We start from the raw sequence: 18,686 nt of genomic DNA, 5'->3' as shown, positions 1-18,686 counted from the left end.
ATTACTATAGCCCATTTCTATAGATTTTCAGCCCGTTCTTGTAGCTTGACTGATCACAGAGGCAAACCTCAGCTACATGCTGACTTGTTCTTGTAGAGACTCTGGTTTAATCAGAGGCCCTGGTAATGCGTGGCAGCCTGGCTCTCGATACTATGTGGCCAAATTTTCCCGCCAAACATTTCTTCTTCTTCTTCTCGCTTCTTCTCTTCCTTGTCTCGCGAGACCTTCCCATTTTCTTATCCGGGCGGAGTTTTCGGCCCGTAACCAAGCATCCTATCTCTTCCTCCTTCACCATTGAGCTTGTAAGCATAGATTTATGGTTTTATACCGTATTTATTCTTGTATTTTCCTTGTTTTAGTCAAAACCTAGAATTTCCATGGATTTGCATGTTTATAGGTTTAAAATTGGAAGTCACTGAATTGTTGATCTTGTGTGAGAAAGTTGTAGAAGAAAATTTTGTGATTTAGAGTTGTAAATTGGGAGAAAACCATAGTATAGGGCCTGGTTTTACTCGTAGCAATTCGAGGTTACTGTAGCACCGGAATATTTAGTTGTTTCTGATTTTCTTTTGGATTAGATTGAAGCTAAAAACCCTAGAAACTCATTGGGAACCTTTTAAACCTAGTTTTTTGAGCTAATCTTAGGATCGAATTAGGTGGTTTTGTTAGAAAACTTAGGGTTTTTCTTGTTTGTTTGTTTTGCTAATTTTTGTTGTATTTTGTTATGCTTTTGTAAGGGGAGAAGAAGTCTTGGATCGAGAAGCAAAAGGCTTAGTCGAGGAGTAGCTTACGAGGAAGATAAATTGCCGATCCTGTGAGTGGAATTATTTAGCATAGCTTTATTAGAAGAATGCCAATAGCTATATATATATATATATATATATATGTATGCATTCATGTTTTAAGTAAGTTTTATTGATTTATACTTGTTTTGGTAATTTGGTGAATGGTAATTATTATTGAGGCAAATCTTGGATGTCTCTTTAGCTTTTGTTTTGTTATACTGGAAATTGTGATTGATATATATGTATCCATGAGTTTGTGAAATCTTTATTTTGTTTTGAAACTTGAGTTTTTGTTATGGAAATCTTTGATTTGGTGAAATCCCTAGGCTTGAAGACAAATTTTGGATTATTGAAAGGAAAAGGATTTCCATGTTGTGTTGCTTATGTTGGGACTTTGTCAAAATTATTTTGTGTTAAAAGTTTGGGCTTTGCTTATGTGTTTATCTTGTCCTCGCGCAAATGGCCGAGGTATTCTTGATTTATGATCATGGATGGATATTGTACTGCCCGAGTGGAGCTATGTATTTGTGTGTGTGATTGTTTTGGTGATATCCTCATCGGTAGAGGCGGTCTTCACGGCCACCCCTATTGAGGTGGGGCGTGTCGAGCCGGCTGATTACCTACGAGGGGCCGGTTCGGTGGGAGTGTAGAGCCACGATCTGGATATTCATCGGGATGGCCGAGTCACCAAAGCCCGGGTGAGCTCGATGGGTCAACGTCAAGGGCATGAGTACCTTAGTGCTCCGAACCCCTAGCCATGGCCACAGCGAAGGTTTAGAGAGTTTTCTAGACCATGTTATGTTGGGTGAGTGTTGGGTATTGTGTTTATTTATTTCAAACCCATGATATTTTGTTGTTTTACTTGTATTTAAAACCATGCTTTATGATTTTTGTGTTGTAAACCCTAGTTGGGGTAATAAAGAGTTTTCTTGGTATTATTATGTTTTTAATCTCTTGAAGGCTTCTATTATATGTAATAATGTTTCTAAACTTGTATTACTTTTGGTAAAGCATTTATTTTGATGATTCATTGTCATTATTATTATTTTTCTTTTGTTGGTGTATCGCTAAAGTTGTGCTAACCTCCCTCAACGAGTAACTTGAGTTACTCATCCCTCTTTCTTCAGTCCCAGATTTCGACAGGTGTAGTAGGTGTGACCCGTGTGGCGTCAGTCTGGGCATTTACTACTATTCTATCATCTGTTGTATTTTCTTCAGTTCATGTATGTTATTATTGTCATGGAACATGTTATAAGACCTATGGATCCACTAGTGTGTAGAAAACTTTGTTGCATGGTTTAGTATTTAAAATACTCTTAAACTTACGTGTATTACCATTTCCCTCTGTTGTTAGAGTTGTTTCCGTGTATTTTGTGAACCTCTATATTTCCAGTATCCTATTGTTGTTAGTTATTCATCGCTTTGTGTAACATTGTTTTTCTCGTTCTATATCTGCGATATGTATATTGTTGAATTCGGTGTGTTGATTAGCCTTGCGGCATCCTGAGGGTTGAGTGGCGGGGTATCCCTCCTCGGGATTCGTCATGGCGATTGTCGCGTCCCGTGGGCCCGGGTCGGGCGTGACAATTTTATTGGTATCGTAGCTATTGGTTTAGACTAATAGTCATAACTTGTTCTTGTCTTTGATGTCTCTCCTGTAGTAACTAGTGGATCCGATTAGAGTTGAGCATGTAGCATTGTTGCATATAGGAATTGATTTTGAAAGTTCTTTTTGGTGTCTTTTTTCGATAAAAATGCCAAGTATAGCGCCCACGCACACCTTGATGCAGGCGATTCTGCTCATTGCTGAGCCTACTACTCGCACCGCCTGGAGGTGGACGGCGTGGAGTGCCATCTCCACGTCCCTCTCCTTCGCCCGCCTAGGCGGGAGGCCAATTCAGGCATGCACTGCTCAGTAGCACGATCGGTGCATGCTCCTAGAGTACCCGAGCCTGTGCCCCGGCATCCCAGTGCCGAGTTAGCTCAGTCCCTGTGAGGCGATGCAGGCCTTTGAGCCTATTGGGACAATCGTGATAGGCGCCGACCCTATCAGGGAGTTCAGAGACTTCATGAGCTTTTTGGAGCATGTATGGAGAGGATGTACCGACTACGACCACACGCTTGACACCACCCCGAATGCAGTCAGTTCCCCTAGTCCCCTGCAGGAGGGACGAGTAGGGTCCGACTAGGAGTTTGTTCTTGTCTAAGCTCCACGAAGGAAGCCCGGCGGTTAGGCTCGAGTTCTTTTTGATGGCACGAGCGATGCCATGGTTGCCAAAGAGTGGCTAAAGCGGGTGATAGCTACTTTCCGACGACATGGTTCTAGAAGAGACACGAGGGCTCAAGGTTGCTGACGAGGTTACTTGAGGCGAGCCCGGAGTTTGGTGGGAGAAAGTCCGAAGGTCGTTTCCCGTGTTGTTTTGAGTTGGTCGATTTTTCGGAGGGAGTTTGATGAGGAGTACTACACCCGTTTCCATAGAGACCGAGAAAAGGCGAGGAGTTCATGCGGTTGAACCGAGGGGTAGCAGATCCGCGATGCAGTATGAGGCGAATTAAAGGACCTAGCAAACTTTGTACCAGAACCGGTAGGTTCTGAGGAAGTTCTATGTTCGAAGTTCGAGGCCGGACTGAACCTCAGCGTTCGGGAGAGGATGGCAGTCACAGGAAACCAGAGTTTTAAGGAAGTAGTGCAGTTGGCCCTTCGAGCGAGAAAAAGTTGGTCTGGAAAGGCGGACTGAATCCGTGAAAGCATGCGATAGAGGAGAGGTGCGAAATGAGTCAACCCCTCAAAGAAGAAGCGGAGGTGAGAGTTCATCTAGTGGTGCACCTTCAGTTTGGTTTCTTGAGGGGTTCCACCGGCCCGGACACGGCAGAGCAGTGAGTTCACTACCTTCGAGCGGTGTGTCGGTCTGAGGATCGGCGAGGAACTATCGCGGCAGTGTTGGAATTGTCATCAAGTTCCATGGAGGACGATGTCGAGAACCGCGAGATGTTATCGAGTGTGGACAAAGCGGATCACATCGAGGACGCGAGTGTCCCTTTGATTGACCCGTGGGGACCCCTACTCCCGGGACTTAATCCGAGTCATCCTACTCGATCTAGAGGTTCACGACTGCGGCTCGAGTCACTGAACCACCGCTACAAGATCCGTAGGCAAAACGAGCAACACCCCTCGATCGGGAGGATCACGCCCTGCAGACTAGATCTCGGACCGGGATCTTTGCTCCCGACTAATGAAGAGCCCTAAGGGTGAAGTCGACATGATCACGAGTACAATATCTATCTTTTGTTTGATGCATGTGTATTGTTAGACTACGAGTCATAGAGGTCTTTTGTCGTAAGAAGGAAAATTTCGAGGGCTGAAATTTTTCTTAAAGGGGTAGAATGTTATACCCAAAGTGTTTCTTGTAGATTACTATAGCCCATTTCTATAGATTTTTCAGCCCGTTCTTGTAGCGACTGATCCTGTAGCAAACCGGTTCTGTAGCGACTTGTTCTTGTAGAAGCCTGGTTTAATAGAGGCTCGTAATCGTAGTAGCCCAGTTACTCTGTAGCAGCCGAAAATTTTTCCCTTAAAACATTTCTTCTTCTTCTTTTTCTTCTTCTCTTCTTCTTTCCTTGTCTTGGCTGAACCTTCCCATTTTTCTTATCCGGCGAAGTTTTTCCGGCGAACCAAGCATCCTATCTCTTCCTCCTTCACCATTGAGCTTGGTAAGCATAGATTTATGGTTTTATACCGTATTTATTCTTGTATTTTTCCTTGTTTTTAGTTTTTCAAAACCTAGAATTTCTCCATGGATTTGCATGTTTATAGGTTTAAATTGAAGCCATTGAATTGTTGATCTTGTGTGAGAATGTTGTAGAAGAAAATTTGTGATTTAGAGTTGTAAATTGGGAGAAAACCATAGTATAGGGCTCGGTTTTACTGTAGCAATTCCGAGGTTACTGTAGCACCGGGAATATTTAGTTGTTTCTTTGATTTCTTTGGATTAGATTGAAGCTAAAACCCCTAGAAACTCATTGGGAACCTTTAAACCTAGTTTTGAGCTAATCTTAGGATCGAATTAGGGTGGTTTGTTAGAAAACTTAGGGTTTTTCTTGTTTGTTTGTTTTTGCTAATTTTTGTTGTATTTTGTTATGCTTTGGCAAGGAGAAGAAGTCTTGGATCGAGGCAAAGGCTTAGTCGAGGAGTAGCTTGCGAGGAAGATAAATTGCCGATCCTGTGAGTGGAATTATTTAGCATAGCTTTATTAGAAGAATGCCAATAGCTATATATATATATATATATATATATGTATGCATTTCATGTTTTAAGTAAGTTTTATTGATTTATACTTGTTTGGTAATTTGGTGAATGGTAATTATTGTTGAGGCAAATCTTGGATGTCTCTTTTGGCTTTTGTTTTGTTATCGTGGAAAATTGTGATTGATATATGTATCCATGAGTTTGTGAAATCTTTATTTTTGTTTTGAAACTTGAGTTTTGTTATGGAAATCTTTGATTTGGTGAAATCCTAGGCTTGAAGCAAATTTTTGGATTGTTGAAAGGAAAAGGATTTCCATGTTGTTGCTTGTGTTGGGACTTGCAAAATTATTTTTGTGTTAAAAGTTTGGGCTTTGCTTATGTGTTTATCTTGTCCTCGTGCAAATGGCGAGGTATTCTTGATTTATGATCATGGATGGATATTGTACTCCGAGTGGAGTTGTATTTTTATTGTGGTGATTGTTTTGGTGATATCCCTACTGCGGTAGGGCGGTCTTCACTGACCCGACCCTATTGAGGTGGCGTGTCGACCGGCTGATTACTACGAGGGCCGGTTCGGTGGGAGTGTAGAGCCCCCGATCGGATATTCATCGGGTAGCCAGAGTCACCAACCGGTGAACTGATGGGTCAACGTCAAGGGCATGAGTACCTTGGCGGCTCTGAACCCTAGCCATGGCCACGGCGAAGGTTTAGAGAGTTTTCTAGACCATGTTATGTTGGGTGAGTGTTGGGTATTGTGTTTATTTATTTCAAACCCATGATATTTTTGTTGTTTTTACTTGTATTTAAAAACCATGCTTTATGATTTTTGTGTTGTAAACCCTAGTTGGGGTAATAAAGAGTTTTTCTTGGTATTATTATGTTTTTTTAATTCTCTTGAAGGCTTCTATTATATGTAATAATGTTTCTAAACTTGTATTACTTTGGTAAAAGCATTTATTTTGATGATTCATTGTCATTATTATTATTTTTTTGTTGGTGTATACGCTAAAGTTGTGCTAACCTCCCTCACTCGAGTAACTTGAGTTACTCATCCCTCTTTCTTCGTCCCGTGCATCATTGCGGTAGTAGGTGTGACCGTGTGGCGGCATCTTGGGCATTTACTACTATTCTATCATCTGTTGTATTTTCTTCAGTTCATGTATGTTATTATTGTCATGGAACATGTTATAAGACCTATGGATCCACTAGTGTGTAGAAAACTTTGTTGCATGGTTTAGTATTTAAATACTCTTAAACTTCTGTGTATTACCATTTCCCTCACGTTGTTAGGGTTGTTTCCTCGTGTATTTTGTGAACCTCTATATTTCCCGTATCCTATTGTTGTTGTTGTTACTCGTCGTTGTGTAACATTGTTTTTTTCATGCTCTATATCTGCGATATGTATATTGTTGAATTCCGGTGTGTTGATTAGCCTTGCGGCATCCCGAGGGTTGAGTGGCGGGTATCCCTCCTCGGGATTCTGCCGCGGCGATTGTCGCGTCCCGTGGGCCCGCGGGTCGGGGCGTGACAGATATAATGGTGCATTTGTGGATTTTTGAGGCGTGGACGTGCATTGTTCATGCCCCGTGGATCCACACAGGTGTGTGGAAATTCCGCACGACCGTGTGGATTTCTGCAGCATTCCTTAATTAACTTGTTTGATCAATTTTTTTTTTAAATTTTGCAGATTATGGCACCCAGGTCAAAGAAGCAAGCTGATAAGCGACCACGAGAGTCGTCTCCTGAGTCCGAGAGCATGAGATTCACCATCCACGAGCACCAAGCTTAGTTTGAGCGTCTGTCGAGACTTTTGTTCGGACATTCTCGATTCATGGACATGAGTATACTGAGAGACTTGCAGCACGGAGATGAGGTCGAGGATCTCATTTCGGTTGGTGGTTGGAGGAAGTTATTTGTCGATTAGAGAGCCAGCCATCCGTGAGCTTACATTGGAGGTCTTGTTGTCATTTGAGTTCGACAGATCCTATGTGAGATTTGACAACCTCGACGTCATTCAGTTCAGAGCACTTAGACATCACTATAGTCTGAGTATCACTCAGTTTTCAGTTCGGCTCATCTTGTATGAGGAGGCATTTATAGACACTGTGGAGTATTCTCAGTTACCTACAGTTTATCTTGGAGCTTTGACCCTGCAGAGAGCTTACAGAGCATTATGTGGTCAGGGATAGTATGAGACGAGGGTGTCCAAGACCACGTGTCTTTCCTAACCTAAGTATCGATATCTACATGCCATCATGAGCAGGTCGGTGAATGGCCGTGGTGATAACACTGGCATTCTGAGTCGGCAGAGGCTTCTGTACTTGTATTCGATGATGCAGCATATACCGATCAATCTAGGGCACATCATCGCTGAGTACATTTGACATCAGGGCTAGTATGTCAGATTGAGAGCGATTTTCTCAGGTCTATAAATTACAAGATTAGATCTGGGTATGGGTCTCTTGTGCGCAATTCGCAGGGCCAAGAAGACGAGTATACATGCGCCCCTGAGGCTGGAGACGGTGAGATTGATGGGCATGGTTCACAGGGTTTGGACGGGGGTTTATGCTCTGGTGCTACCTGTTTCGGAGATAGCCGAGGAGGAGGGTGATAATGCTGAGGATTTTGAGCCTACCCCTGAGCCTCAGCCAGTACCAATGGAGACCAAGGCACCTCATATGGCAGACGATCCACCCCTAGTACGCATGTTTTTGCCATCTCGAGCCCATGATCTTTTGAGAGGCTCGAGAGTGCTATGGGGGTGATACGGACAGAGTTCGCTGAGGCCCGAGCAGAGATTGCTGAGATTTGGGCTACGTAGGCCACACAACATACAGAGTTCATGGCACGTTTTGACATATTACAGCTGATTTTAGAGCGAGACGTCACCTCATCATTTGTCCAGTAGCCGAGAACTCCGCCAGCATGCCCAGTACCTCCATTGCCTATTTCAGCACCGGTTAACCCACCATGTACTTTGTCACCAGCACCAGCAGTAGCAGAGGAGCCAGAGCACGACAACGACACTTGATTTGTTTTTTTTCATTTCTTTTACTTTTGCACTTATATTTTGGACTTGTATTCTCAGAAAGGACCCCTTTTGAGTTTATCTTTTATTTTACTGTCTCGAGTTGTATTCATTGCTTCATCTTTTATATACTCGAGTTGTTTTATTTTTATTGAGCTTCACTCAACCCCCTCATGTATGCTTGCAGATGGTCTTGTCATCATGGGAACTGAGAACTTTATCATGGGCACGGCCAAGGTGTTTCGGCACTTGGCCGTGTGAGCTTGACAACCCGTTGGAACAACACTCCCAAGGACTTACATGAGTCAGGGGAGTCTTGTTTTGATTGCTTATCCCACATTTAAATTTAATTGATATACATTATGACTGAGCTTACATGAGTACATTCGGGACAATGTACAACTTAAGTGTGAAGGGGGGAGTTTCATAGTGCACATATCTTTTTATATTAGTTTTGATTAATATACATGCTCACATAGCCAATGACGGTTCACCTTAGTTGCAATGATTGTATTCATGAGTTTAGGAGAATTTTTTAACATTGAATATCCTTATGCTCTAGTTTTTGCTTGAATTTCTAGGAATGTTTGCCCGTTTAACACTTGTTATACTTCTCACTCTTGATACCATTTTGGAAACTCAAATTTGATGTTAAAGGGACTAAGTATAGTTATTTCTTTCGTTAATTAAAAAAAAAGGATTAAAATAGTTTTATTTCTTATTTGTGCTTATTGGGTGGAAAGAGCTACCACCTATGAAATATGAAGCTACTCTCATAAGTCGGATACTAGTTATGCCCTAGTGAGAGAAAGAGCTATCTCATAGGATGGGTGAAAGTTACCACTCTTGTAGAAAGAGCTACCACCTTAAAAGTATGAAAGCCACCTTAGCGGCCGCTTTTGAAAGGGCTACCTTAGAGGATGTGTGAAGCTACTACCACCTTTAAAATGTTTTTGTTACTTTGTGTAGATCAATAAGTCCCTTGTGCTTAGAATTTTGAGGAGTATAATGTGGGTTGTTTTGAGTGAGCTCACACACTTAAACGATTTCGGATTTGTTGTAATTTTTTATTCAAGTTTTTAACTAGAGCATTGATTTTTCATATTTAGTGTTGAAATTTTTCTTACTTGTTGAATGCTCTCTTTGTATGCTTTGGTGAACCTAAGGCCAAGTACTTCCAATGTTTCCTTTATCTATGCATATAATGTTTTAATCTTTGTTTGAGGACAAGTAAAAGCTTAAGTGTGGGGGAGTTTGATAAGTGATTGTGCGATAAGAATATGAAGTGTTCTTTCCTTGTGTTGAGCATTACTTTTCTCAGGTTTTAGCGCTAATATGGGTGTATTTATGTTACTTTCATGCAGGTAGGGTTGTGAGGCCGATTATGGGAGAAAGAAGCCAATGTGGGTCGTAATCCACTAATTTGGAGGAAATCTTGCTAAGGTTCAAACGTGAAGACATAGGTCAGGTTCTAGATGCAGGAATGTGTGCCAACCTCCTCGTGCTTGAATTAGCACAACTATTTGGAGTGGCACAGTCACATTCAAGAATTCCGACTTGTGCATATAGAACAAGATCTCCACCAATTTGAGCACCCACATGGGCATGTGGATTCCCGATTCTAGCCCGTTAAAAGACGATTTCAGCCCCGATTTCAGCCCCGATTTTAGCATTCTTTTCTTCATCTTTTCCCCAACTTGAGAGAGGACAGTGGCTAGGGTTATGAGAGGTATTGGCTAGGGCTTTGGAGAGGTTGTATGGCTTTGACATCGCGTGGTATTTGGAAGAAGGTTAGTGGGAGAGCTTTCATCAGCACCGATCTGGAGAGGTGTATCCTATACCAGACAAATGGACCCTTGGGACGAGTAGAGGACTCTCCATAAGACAATTGCCATGACTAACGAGGGGGTTTTCTATGGATGCTTTGTTTTTACATTCGATTTCATTGATTGTATCTAGCTCCATGGAGAGCTAAACCCCTAGTGGGTACTTGGGTATTTGTGAACCCTAGGATGTATTCGTTTCATTGAATTTCTTTATTATGCATTCAATTAATTGATTTTTTTTTGTGAGTTCTAATCTTGGAGACTTGATTGTATGAATACTCCCTTAGAGTGACACTAGGGTTGAGAGTTCTTGTTGGTAACTCTTGTGAGTTAGTGACACACCATGAGAGTTAGACAAAGCTAGATTGAAGAAGGTTGAGAGGGTGAGTCAAGAGGTAGCGGAGCATCCCCTTTCCCCTCTAGTGTGATGTATCCTACCTCCACATTCCAAGAGTTCTTTGCAGCCATAGTAGAGTGAATGGGCTAAGGGATGACCTTCCACTGAGGCTTAGTTGCGAGTTCAATGGACTGAAGCGCTGAAGTGATTTTAGCATCTAGGGCTTAATTGTGGCTAGGGATCTTCCACCTGGACCAAAGGGTTAGGTCTATACATAGGAATCGGGTTTATCACTTGGAATCCATAGAGCTCATTGCAATTCTATGCGAGTGCGAGGTTGAGAGGTTATTCAATATCTCCTCCGGGACATGGATAAAGTTAGGCATGGTTGACCTTAGATTTGGGATCATGTAATTAAGGATTTCCATGACTCATTGTTGCATCAATTAGGAAGTATAATAGAGGGTTCTTGCACTTGAAACGATTGTCCTAGGCTGATCAATGTCCGGGTACCCCATCTTTATCGATTGCCTTACCTTCTCCTTTACTTGTGCTCTCTATCTTGTTGCTTGTATTTTCATTATTTCATATTTTGTCACACTTATCACTATTCATCTTCTACATTAGTTAAGAAACAACCTAAGTGTCTTTATTCTCTACTCTCTGTTGATACGATAACCCACTCATCTGGGATTTTTACTTCAACACCCGTGTACTTGCGGTTTGCACGCATATACTGACATGTCAGCATGTAATTCACTCATGTTAAAAACCGAATGGACTACAAGTAAATCACAACATCCATACAAGAGTATGAGCAAATCATTAACAAACTTCCTTAGATTCGGCGACTAGAAGATGGTGATGAGAACTATTCAAACTTTCTTGATGGCAACTGATTACTTCCCCACAAGTGTATGAGATCACCAAGTAATATCCTATGAGCGACACAGGGGTCGTATTCCATGGGACTAAGGGGCTCCTATTACTCCTCCTTCACTTATTATCTAACCTTACACCTCAAGCATGGTGAACTACTATAACAAGTGTAATAATGTAAACAAATTGCAAGTATAAGAATTACAAAGTAACACAAGAGATCATAAGAGAAATAATAAGATATAGAGGCCTAGGAATGAGGATCCCCTTTGAGGGGTCATCATGATATATGGATGCACGATAATAACATTGCAAGGGTTATTTAGATCAAAGCATCTCAAGATTAGTACAACCACAATTTCTCAGCGATTGAATCCTAATCCCATACGAATAACGATAAGGATCTCTCCCTAACCAACATCCCTATGATCACAATAAGTTTAAGGAAATACCACAATAAGGACACACTTACCCTAAGTCTATCCTTATGGTTCGGAGGGGCTACCGACATCTAATTTCTAAGCATGTCGATACAAGTATACCCTTTTTAGTTCATTTGGGATCTAATAAATGTGAGTAGGTCATATCTACGTGTACAACTCAAATGAGAACTATGGATCTCTCCATTAAGTAGTTCTAGGCATGAATAACAATGAACTAACCCATAAATCATCTCAAGCATTTCAGTTAATAATAAAGCATCCAAAATATATGATGAACCTCCCAAAGGTTCACCTACATCTGGTGGCCTTGGGGGGTCTAGTGTGCCATCATACAAACAAGCATGATCAAAACAAGAAGAACAATAAACAAGCTTATAAATGACACTCCCTAGTCCAAATGATGAAGAAGAAGAGCAAGGCCAGCTGAATGATGCCTCCTCTAGCCAAGTGAATGCTGAATGACCCCTTGACTCCTTCTCCCTTGATGGTGAAACTCTCTAGTTGAAGTTTAAGACCTTGATCACCTCTAAAGCCTCAAGAAAAGGCTTCTTCAAGATGTCTTCGCTCTTCCCTTTCTTTCCCTTGTTGTGGCTGCGAAGAAGCTCCCTTTTCATCCCCTAAATCATGCTTTTATACTTCCCAAGTATCCCGGCCGTATAGGGCCGTATAGGAGTCAAAAAAAGGCCAAATCCCCTCCAAAATGAGCCATCCCGGGGTTTATCCTGGGGTCAATTACGGCCTCATTGAGGCCATATGCCTTCAAGCAAACTCTTCCCTTCTCTGGCTACAGTATCAATCCCGAGGTCAATCTCGGGCAGCATTAATGCCGTATGGCTTGGATCGATTTCTGACTCGAAAATTCTCCAGGTGCTACACTGGCTACTACCGTAATCTTGCTATAGTGCCACCACTATAGTACTCCAGCTATAGTACTCTTCTACAGTAAATATGCTAGAGTACCACGACCTGGTTTTTCTTTTCTTTTTCACCCAAATTGTATCTTCTTGTCCTCTATGGCTCTTTCATGCCCTGCGAAGCAGATAATAGTCGATTAAGGACAAAACAAGCATCCATTCTTATAAAAATACATGCTAGAAGTATAAAATACATATACTAAAATACATACATTTAGACACTTATCAACAACCTTTTTCTCCCCCTTAATCTTGCTCACAGATCCACCTTCTCCAACCCCTTGAAGCCCGAGAAGATGATAGTGGAGAAAGGGTGGCTAATTTAATCCCCGCAAGTGTATGGGATCGCCAAGTAATACCTCCTACGAAGACACAAGGATCGTATTCCATGGGGCCAAGGATATGCTATTACTCCTTCTCATCCTATTATCTAGCCTAACATCTTAAGTAATGGAATTTACTCTACTAAATACAATGAAAACTAAATACAAGATTACCAACAAATTAGAGAGAACAAGCAATGAGCAAGCAAGAATAACATTGAAGTATAAAGGCCTATGGATGTGGATCCCCTTGAGGGGTCATCATGATACATGAATGAAGAACAAAAGATGCAAGGGTAATTTGGACTGAGGGATTTCTAGATTAGAACAAGCCCAATATCTCGGTGGTTAAACCCTAATCCCATAGAAATGTTGATAGGAATTTCTTCCAAATCTACATTCCTACGATTGCATTGAGTATAAGGAAATCCCAAAATTGGGATAAACTCATCCTAACTTTACCCCTAAAACACGGAGGGCTACCAACACCCAATTTCTCAGTGTGTTGATACAAGTATCCCCTTCTAATCCATTCACGATCTAATACATACACGAGTAGGTCACATCTACATGTATAACTTACAAAAGAACTACGGATTTTTCCTTAGAGTAGCTCTTAGCATGAAATAAATGGATTAAATCTCAAATCAACCCAAGCATTAAATTAACAAGCAATCACCCAAAATACATGATAAACCCCCAAAGGTTCACCAACATCCAGTGGCCTTGGGGGTCTAGTGTGCCATCATACCATAACAATCAACATAGTTATGCAAAACATAAATCAAACTCATAAATTATACTCCCTAGATGAGATGGTGAAGGAGGAGTTGGAAAATCGACTCAATTACACTTCCCCTGGCAAAGGAATGAAGAATGATGCTTCCTCTCGCTGCGGGTCTCCTTCCTTCAAAAGGTTGTCGATCTCCCCCTTAAATGATGATGTCTTCCAACCTTGATAGCCCTTGACCTCGCCCTTATTTACTCATTTCCTTGCCCTTCTTCTTCTCCTAAAGGTCACTCAAGGTCTCCCAATAAGTCACCAAACAAGTCTTCTCCCAAAAGTCCCTGAATCCTGCCTTAGAAATCTGTATTTATACCCTCCAAAGCATAGAGCCATATGGAGACCGTATGGAGGCTGTATAACACTCAAAACTTCCAATTTTCGCATCATACGGGAGTGCAAACGGGCTGCATATAGCCTCCATATGGACTGTATAGGGGCCGCATGAAGTTATGGACAAGCCACTTCAAACAATGCCAGTGCTATAGTGATTACTACAGTAACTTCGCTACATTAATCCGCTACAGTTATTTGGGACTATTTTTTTCTTCTTTTCGCCCGAATGCTATCCTCGTTTTCTCCATAGCTTTCCCGTACCCTACAAAGCAAATAGTACATGATTAAGCATAAAACAAGTATCAATCCACAATAAAATACATGCAAAGTGTATAAAATACATATAAGAAAATACCTATAGTTAGATACTTATCAAATATTTGCACACTTAAGCGTTGCTTGTCCCTAAGCAAACAACTCATGAAAAACAAAGAGACTAATAAGTGGCTAAATGCATTACCTCAAGCAAGTATAAGAATCCAAAAGCAATGGACAACAATAAATAGATGTTGAGTTATAGTCAACAAGCATAATAAAAATACCCTATCTCATCCCTTATATTCTGTGCCGTGTAAGTGAATTTTTTATCTTATTTTCCCTAATTTTGTCTAGCCTAAGGACTTCAATTAGTACAGCTCTAGATGCTAATCACTCTACATACAAAGAATACTAAGTCTTAAAATACTAAGTGCTACTTCAATGGTCAAGTAACATCCTTCTGATTCTTTAGCTTGAAACTGAATCCTCTTTTCTTTTTTTCACAACAACACACTATGTAAGTAGTCAAAAGATCAAAAGGGTTTATTTTGTTTCCATTTTTTTGAGTCCGACTAATGTAGATTCGCACAAAAATCTTTCTGGAGGATGCACATGCTAATTAGGCACAAGAGCCACCCAACCACTCGATTACAAATCCACATAAATGCATTCATACTTCACTAGCGGCGGAATACTGTCATAGACATTTTTTTTTACATCCTTAAATCATGTCTTTAGACTGCTCTACATGAAACAATACTAGGATTAGCTCAACAAGACTTAGAAGTTCTTAAAAATCCATTGAAGGATATAACTTAGTGTTCTAAGGCCAAGTACACAAAGTAGTGTGTTAAGCATACAAGAAAAGTTAAAGTAGTCATGTTGGCTATTCCCAGGGCATCAACAAAAAATTCAATGCACAAGACAATAATAGAGGTGTAGCAGGATTTAATAAAGCATAAAAACAAGTAACTCACATCAATCATTAATCCAAGATAAAAGAATCTTACAAAAATAAACAAAGCCATCATAAGTAACACTAGCATGTAAAAAATGGTCCTAACACATGAAATACACCCATCCCCACACTTAGTGATGTACATTGCCCTCAATGTACACTAATCAGGAAGAACATGGCATATAGATAATGAACATAACAGGGGCGGGTGAAAGTGAACTTCCCCGGTTACTCTTGTGCTCATGGTGAGGTGTGGCCCAACAAAACGTGTGGTGAGCAATTCATGTCGGGTCTGACTTCCATTCTAAACTAAGAAAGCACACCAAATTCCCTGAATGTCCTGCGAGGCAACAAGGGGGCATCATCATTCCACAAAAACAAAAAAAAGGCAAACACAAGCGAGAAACTAGGGAGTAGTCAACATAACAATATAGATGAAAGGAAGATAAAGTTCTACACCATAGGTCGGTAGGGCAAGGACCATGCCAACTCATCAAAATGACAAACATGTAAAACAAAGCAAACTAAAGAAAATAACAAGTATCCTGGCTCAGAAGGGTTGCTACTAATCACAGGCTGGTGCAGGAGGTGGTGTGGTGATTCTTAGGCATTTAGAGGCGAGACTTTTGGTATTAGTCATGCCTACTACAAAGAAAAACCTTGATCAAGCCTATAGGGATTCAAAACAAATCAAAACATGATGCAAGAGATGGGGAAAAATGGTGAAAATTCAATGTTTAGCGGCCATACCGCCGTATGGGTGCCGTATGGTCACTATTCATGTTGCAAGAGTTTCCCAAAAATCATGGTAGTTAAAAATTTTGTACATAAATTCGAATAAAAACTCATCCATGACATTCACATCATCCAAATCAAGCAAAATACTTGAAAAATTCCACACAAGAGCTCCAAGAATGCAAAGATAATGAAAAAGAAAAAACAAGGGCATCAAAAAGCATACCAATGAAATCTTGAGAAAACTAGCGTTAAACTGGAGGAAAACAACAAGATCGAAGCCTCCAAAGGATGAGGAAAAGATTTAGGGAAAAAAAATGAGAATAATTGGCCAAGAAATGGTTGAGAAAGAAGAGAGAAATTCTGTGGAAAAGGAGAGAAAAGAAGAGAATGAAAGAAAGAAAAATGAGAGAGAGACATGTATGCAAAGGACGGGCCATGCGGTCCCCATACGAGCCGTATGGTGACCGCATGGCCCGAGATGGCCTCTTAAAACTTTTGGCCAAAGAGCAAATGGCCCCCATGCGGCCACATGGGGGCCACATGGGGAAAGACCAAGCCTTCTCTTGGGAGTCTCAAGTGTCATAGACGGCCTCCATGATGGCATGGGATGGCTGTATGACTTAGAAATCTTTTCTAAACCCCAAAATTCTGCTCCAAATGATAAAACAATAATATGGCAAGCTTTAAAACTTCTCCAAAAATGAATTAAATGAATTAAACTATGATCTAGTGCATGAAATGACACCAAAACATGTGTTTCTCAAGAAGTTGCATGATTAAACCACAATAAAATTGACGGGAGCAATGTGCAAAGTATGTGAGCATGAACTTATTCAAAAATAAAAAAATCCTAAGAAATACAAAAAATAGCGATTAACTAAGACCTAGAATATGAAAAATGCAAGAAAATACCCCTGAACACTTGGGTTGCTTCCCAAGAAGCACTTGTTTAATGTAACAAGCTTGACGTACATCATCACTTACGTTACAGGGGTTCAAATAGTTTGAAGCCACCGCTAATTGCCTTTGGAGTGTTGTTATTGAAGTATAATTTCAATCGTTGTCCATTCACCTTAAAAGTGCATTTTTCCGTGTGGGTTACCTCTACTGCTCCATGTGGGAAGACTTGAGTAACATTGTAAGGACCTAACCAACGTGATTTGAGCTTCCCTGGGAATAATTTAAACCTGGAGTAGAACAGCAACACTTGCCCCCACATGAAATTGTTTAGGGTGTTTGATCTGTCTGTCATGGTACTTTTTTACCTTTTTTTTCTAGAGCTTCGAGTTCTCATATGCCATGGAGCGCCACTCATCAAGTTCATTCAGTTGGACTTTTTTCTTGTTTCCTGCAAGAGTCGAGTCAAGATTTACAAACTTAATAGCCTAATAAGGTTTATGCTCAAGTTCAACAGGTAAGTAGCAGGCTTTTCCATAGACTACTAGCCTATATGGGGCGATTCCTATAGGAGTCTTGTAAGAAGTTCTGTATGCCTAGAGGGCGTCATCTAGATGTTCTGCCCAATCTCTTCAGTTTTGAGATATTTTTTTCTCCAAAATTCGCTTTAAGTCTATGTTGGACACTTCCACTTGCCCACTAGTTTGTGGATGGTACAGTGTTGCCATTTTATGGGAAACGACATGGCGCTTAAAAATTTTTGCAAATTGGGCATTACAGAAATGAATGCCTGACAATGTCCTTTTGTGTGTGAACCGCAAGTGCACAGGTTTGTTGAAGTAATAATACCATGGTGAGTGGGTAGTCGTATCCACAAGGAATAGTGATCTGAAACACCAAGATTGCTATTTAACTATAATGAAGATGAATTGATAATGGTGTAAACAAAGTCAATGAAAATGGAAATAAAGAAAGAAGATGAAAGAGAGACGCTATAAAAAACTTAGAAGAAAAAGTAATCGATAGAAAGTGGGCACTCGGACATTACTACCACTAGGACAATTGCTTCAAGTGCAAAACCAACTATTATGTCTCCTAACTGATGCTTAATGAGTCATGAAAATCCTAAAATACATAATCCCAAACCTAAGGTCAACCGTGACTAACTCTACACTATGTCCCAGCCAAGAAATCACTAAGTCTCAACACCTCACATTATGCAAAGTTGTATAAAGCTCTAGGGACTCCAAGTGATAAACCCTATTCCCTAATATAGATCTAACCATTTGGTCCAGGCGAAAGACCCCTAGTGACAATTAAACCCTAGATACTAAGGATTACCTACACGCTTCACTCTATTGCTCGCGCAACTAAGCCCCGGCGGAGTTCGTCTCTTCGCACTTCATTGTATTGTGACTACATAGAACTCTTAGAACACGGAGGTAGGATAAATCACACCGGAGGAGAAAGGGGATGTTCCGCTACCTCACAACTCACCCTCTCGACCTTCTCCAATGTTGCTTTGTCTAACCCTCATGGTGTGTCACTCACTCACAAGGATAACCAATGTAGGCTCTCAACCCTAGTGTCACTCTAAAGGAAAACCCATTTAACAAGTATTCAAGATTAGACACTAATTAAATAAACATAATAGAAAGGTCAAAGAAACAATATCATCCTAGGGTTTAGAAGTCCATGTACCCACTAATGGTTTAGCTCTCCATGTAGCAAGATACAATCAATGAAGAAATTAAAGGGTAAAGCAAGCAATCCATTAGTAAACCCCCCTTGGTATTCATGTCGATGTTCTTGTGCAGTGGCTACGTCTTCTCCAATGGTTTCCTCATCAAGCTTAGGGCAAATCTTTCAAAATGGATGCCGATGAAAGCTCCCCCAATAACTCTCTTCCAAAGGAATGCGGTGTTGAAGGCCAT

Source organism: Dioscorea cayenensis, chromosome 6 (genome assembly GCF_009730915.1).
Source record: "Dioscorea cayenensis subsp. rotundata cultivar TDr96_F1 chromosome 6, TDr96_F1_v2_PseudoChromosome.rev07_lg8_w22 25.fasta, whole genome shotgun sequence".
Taxonomy (NCBI): Eukaryota; Viridiplantae; Streptophyta; class Magnoliopsida; order Dioscoreales; family Dioscoreaceae; genus Dioscorea; species Dioscorea cayenensis.
Note: the sequence above shows the minus strand (reverse complement) of the source record.